The sequence below is a fragment of the Euphorbia lathyris genome, chromosome 8, assembly GCF_963576675.1.
Source record: "Euphorbia lathyris chromosome 8, ddEupLath1.1, whole genome shotgun sequence".
Classification (NCBI taxonomy): Eukaryota; Viridiplantae; Streptophyta; class Magnoliopsida; order Malpighiales; family Euphorbiaceae; genus Euphorbia; species Euphorbia lathyris.
In genome coordinates, this window is record NC_088917.1 from 29491233 (window position 1) to 29496965 (window position 5733).

A 5733-nucleotide genomic window follows, 5' to 3' on the forward strand; every position below is an offset into this window, starting at 1 on the left:
TTGAAGGGATCCGCTGGCGAACCTAGGAGGCGAATCTCCTCATTCACCTGATTCGCCACTGTAACGGCTGAACGCCGACTCGGCCATAAAGACCATTAATGAGCTATCAATTAGCTAACCGCCAGGTTAAAAGTAACATGTAACCGCCATTAATGGAGCATTAATGGAGACTTTCTAGTTGCTGAAGGTTATGACTTCCTAGCTATATATAGCCTACATCCCTAGGCTATCAAGGTACACATTCTCACATCCTTTGTCAATTCAGTTTGTTCCCTTGATTCACCTTACTGACTTTGGCATCGGAGCTTCCCCCCGTCGAACCCAATGACGCCCCCACAAGGACGGAAGTTGATCAGAATTTCTCTGCCTGTTATCAATTGGTGCGGTGAAGGTGGAATCCTTAATCAAACAAAGGGTTTTTCGTTCACATTAAGAAACTATGACAACTGGAGATCAGAATCCCTCTTCAGGGATTGAAGCACCATTAGTTACACCGTCTAGTGCTGGCCGCACAGATTCAACTACTCCTGCAACGCACGTTGAAAGTAGTATGAACCCTGATGCTTTCATCAACATGTGTGCACAAGCAATCGGAGACCGGTTTGGACCCGAGACAGGGAATCGCCTGTGGTCGTTTATGACCCTCCCTCCGCATTGGAGCATGGCGTCCACATCGGCTGTATCATCTTGGCCCTTGTTAAACTTTGGACCGGGCGCCCAGAGTTCTTCATTTCTCCAAGCTCACAACACAGATTCCATGGTAACTACTACGGCGGCAGTTGGAGAACGACAAATCAATCGGGAGTTATTCCCTGATGGCGCAGAAGGAAGTCAAAGGAATGATTCAACCCTTCCGGGAGGATCTACGGGTCCTGGATTAAATCTAGGTGGGTCTAAAATCCCGAGGCGCCCACGGACAAATCTCTCCCTTGGCGGATCCGAAGGGCGAACACACAAAAAACATAGGAAGGAGAAAGGTAAGCGGTCTAAATCACCTTCGCCTCGACGACCGAAATCCTCCCGTCGTGGCCGATCGCCCCCATCTACTGGTCGTAAACGAAGTAAAAGGCCAAGGGAGACACCCCATTTGAGTGGACCACCGTCGCCGCCACCCCCAGGAACTGTTGGTCACATTCCGTCGGGAAGCCATGGAGGGGGTAGTGGGCAAGCTCCCCCAGGTGGGGGGGCGAAGGAGGTAGTAGCGGAGGAGGAGGTGGACGCGGAAGCGGAGGAAGGCGTTCGCCATCAGATCCATCATCTGGGTCAAGCTCTTCTTCCTCTCTAAGCAGATCTCCACGAAGGGGTCGCCCAAGGGCGGATCCGGAGAATTTTGATGATAGAGTTAGAGCTCTGGTACTCCGTATGAATGAGGAAAATGCCAGGCATAATCCATTCGCCAATAGAGATTCGCCTTTCGCAGCTTGGATTGAGGCGGAGGAAACAGATAGAGCTTTTAAAATACCTAATCTCGCTATATACACAGGTGTTGACAATCCGGAAGATCACGTCAGAAAATATCGAATACTGCTTAAACTCAATCGTGCCACCGAGCCGGTGCTCTGCAAAATGTTTGTCACCACGCTAAGGGGTCCAGCGTATGGGTGGTTTCAGTCTCTACCTCCGGGCTCGATAAACAGTTTTGATCAATTGAGCAGGGATTTTGCGCTAAATTCGCCGGCTGTATTCCTCCAGTGGTTAAATCAGGGAAGCTTTTTGAGTTAAAGCAGAAGGCGAACGAATCCCTTCGGGAGTACGTGGACACTTTTAACCAATTGTGCATACAAATCGTTGATGTGGATATCTCCGTAGCAGTGGAATGTTTTGTGAGAAACACCACTTGTAAGAGCTTGCAAGAAGATCTAATTCGAAAGAAACCCACCAGCATGGCAGAATTGATGGAGCGTTGTAAAGACTTTATCGAGGTGGATGACATTCGCCGAGGATCACTATCATCGCCTAAAAGGGACAAGGGCGAATCTCGCCATTGAGATAGAGATAAAGACAAGCATCAGGATTCTTCCTCTAGAAGCAGGCAAAGAGGTTCTAAGAACAAATCAACGTTTGTCACCTCTTTCACACCTCTCAACGCTTCTAAAAGTGAAATCCTTATGTGGATCGAGAACAGTCAACACAAACGGAGCATTTCATACCCTGAACCAAAAGGGGGGAGTACACCAATACTAGTAAAAATCCTAAAAATTATTGTAAATATCACAGGAAAAATGGCCATGACACCGATGCATGTTGGGAGTTAGCTCGGGAAATCGAGCGTCTCATTGAGAGAGGCAAATTGGATCGGTTCATCCAAAGTGATGGCAAGAAAGGAGATGGCGATAGATCCAAGGAGGACCCAAAGAAGAAGGGAAAGGGTACCATTAATGTCATAGCAGGCGGACCTGGATACCAACCAATGCTGAAAAAAGCAAAGACCACCGCTCTTGACAGAACATCGTTAAATCGCCCCTTTGCCGATGTAGGTCCTGAAATCTCTCCCCATGCGGATGCATTGGTCGTCACTATAGTGGTGGAAGGCTGGGAGATGAAAAGAGTGATGATTGATACTGGAAGTTCGTGCAATGTCATCACCAGAGGAGCTTTCGCCAAACTCATGATTGATCCAGTCCAGGTAGAGCCAACTGTGGTTGATATCCTAGGAGTGACGGGACACACTATCCAAACAAAAGGCCAAGTCACTCTGGATTGTGAGCTTACAGATGATGATCAGGTCTGGAAAGGTGATCTGGAATTTTCTGTCTTGGATGGTCAGTTAGCCTACAATATCATCCTCGGACGGCCCTTTATCTCTGAAGTAGCAGCCCTTATCTCCATACGCCACTTAACGCTTTACATCCCCACGGCCAAGGGAGGTGTAATGATTAGAGGTAGCCAAAAGGTGGCCCAGGAGACATATTTGGCATCACTAATGATTCGCCCCCAATCTAAAGAAGAGGATGAAGAGGAGCTCGTCACAATGGCCTTGGGTGAGACAGAAATGTACCTTATGGCAGATGAAAAGCAGGTGCGAATAGCTAAAGGGCTCAAAGGCGAGATTAAAGACGCAATCACCAAGGTACTCCGTAAAGCGGAGGATGTCTTCGCATGGAAGGATGAGATTCTCCCCGGAATTAGTCCAGACGTGATCACTCACAAGCTCAACATTGATAAAAATGCAGTTCCTGTAGCTCAGAAGCGGAGAAACCATGGCCTCGAAAGGCAGAAGGTGATAGAAGAAGAGATCACCAAGCTCCAATGGGCGGACGCCATTGAGGAGGTGCTTTATACTCAATGGCTGGCGAACGTCATTCTGGTAAAGAAGGCGGGCGGATCCTACCACATGTGTATTGACTTTACGGATCTCAATAAAGCTTGTCCCAAAGACAACTATCATCTGCCATGTATTGACATGCTCGTGGACGAAACCGCCGGTCACGCCATGTACTCCTTTACGGATGTGAAGTCAAGTTATCATCAGATCCCTATGGAGCCTTCAGATAGAATCAAGACCTCGTTCGTAACACATCAGACCACTTATTGCTTCAAAGTCATGCCCTTTGGGCTTAAGAACGCAGGTGCCACTTATCAGAGGATGATGAACAAGATATTCGCAGATAGTAAAGGTGATAACTATTCTGTCTATGTGGATGACATGATCATTAAAAGCACAACCGTGGAAAAGCATGCAGATGATGTAAAGGAGGTACTGGACGTACTCCGACGCCACAATATTAAGCTGAACCCGGAGAAGTGTACTTTTGGTGCGACATATGGAAAATTCTTAGAGTTCATGATCAGCGAAAAAGGAGTTAGCCCAAATCCTGACAAGGTTAAGGCTGTCCTAGAAATGCAAGCACCACGGAACATCAGAGAAGTACAATGCCTTAATGGGTGGATCGTAGCCTTGGACAGGTTTATCTCATGTTCAGCTCGCAGATGTCAGCCCTTTTACGAGGTCATCAAGAAGCAAAAGACGTTCGAGTGGAATGAGGATTGTGAAAAGGCCTTCGAAGGAATCAAGCGGTTCCTCACGGAGCCGCCCATGATGAGTCGACCAATGAAATGTGAGGACCTTTACATGTATGTATCGGTTACGGATAAAGCTGTGTGCACGGTCATGATAAGTGAGGAGGATGGCCAGCAGTTTCCGATTTACTATATGAGCAAGGTTCTGAAAGATACCGAAACTAGATATTCTAAGCTTGATAAAATGGCGCTTGCTGTTGTCACCACGGCAATCCGCCTTAGGCCATATTTTCAGGCTCATACTGTGGTGGTTCGAACGAATATACCGATGAGAAAGGTGTTGCAGAAGCCGGACACTTCTGGAAGGTTGATGGAATGGGCAATCCGCCTTGGTGAGTTCGATGTGAGATATGAAAGCAGGTCAGCTTTGAAGAGTCAGGTCTTGGCAGACTTTGTGAATGAATTCACTGAAGAGGGGATTGATCATCCTAAGCCTCCAATGGAAGAGTGGAAAATGTACACCGATGGTGCCTCCTCGGTGGATGGAGCTGGCATAGGCGTTGTGATCAAGGGTCCTCAATACATAAAGTTACGGTACGCAGCAAAATTGAATTTTTCATGCAACTAATAATGCTGCTGAATATGAAGCTTTGGTATTGGGATTGCGCCTACTCAAAGAAATCACTCCCGAGCGGATTGTGATCTATAGTGACTCCAAACTAATGGTCAATCAAGTAATCAAGAATTATGAGGTAAAAGATGATGTTTTGGCCAAATATGTAGCAGAAGTCAAAAAATTGCTAGATCACCTTGAGGCTAAAGAAACCAAATGAGAACTGATTCATGTACCCAGGGAGTCCAACACTGAGGCGGATCATTTGGCCAAAATGGCCTCTAGTGAGGAGAACTGGACAGATCCAGACTGTCCCTTCGAAGTTAAAATAGCTCCAGCCTTCGCTTCAGAGGAAGTATCCCTACTCACAATAGTAGAAGATGATTGGAGATCGGTCATTCGCCAATATCTGCTATGTGGAACTTTACCTGAGGATAAGGAAGAGGCATGGCGGATAGTTAGAAGGGCGGCTTATTTCTCCATAATCAACGATGGCCTTTACAGAAAATCTTTCAGCCACCCTTGGTTAAAGTGCATTCTGCCGGAAGAGGGACAACAAGTCCTCAAGGATCTACATGAGGGATCATGTGGGGCCCATGAAGCATCCGCCACCATCTTAAAGAAATCCAGGTTAGCAGGTTTCTACTGGCCCACAGCCGAACTGGATGCACAAAAATTGGTAGAATCTTGTCATAGTTGCCAGATTCATGCGAATGAATCACATACTGCCAAACATCTCCAGAGGCCCATCAAAGAAGGACGGCCATTCGCCCTCTGAGGAATAGACATCGTCGGACCATTCCCTCCAACTCGCCAGCAGAGGAAGTACGTGGTAGTGGCAATAGATTATTTCACCATGTGGGTGGAAGCCGAAGCTGTCTCCTCCATCACTGCAGAACGAATGGCGGAATTCGTCAAGGACAACATCGTAGGAAGATACGGTGTTCCGCATACCATTATCACCGATAATGGAACACAGTTCAACCGTAGCGAGTTCAAAACTTTCTGTGAAGAGTTGGGCATTCTAAACAGATTTGCCTCCGTTTATTATCCCCAATCCAACGGAATGACCGAAGTCATGAACCGGACGATCGTAAAAGGGATAAAGAAGAGATTGGGAGAGCATGATAAGAAGTGGGCAGATCAGCTGACGAGCGTTT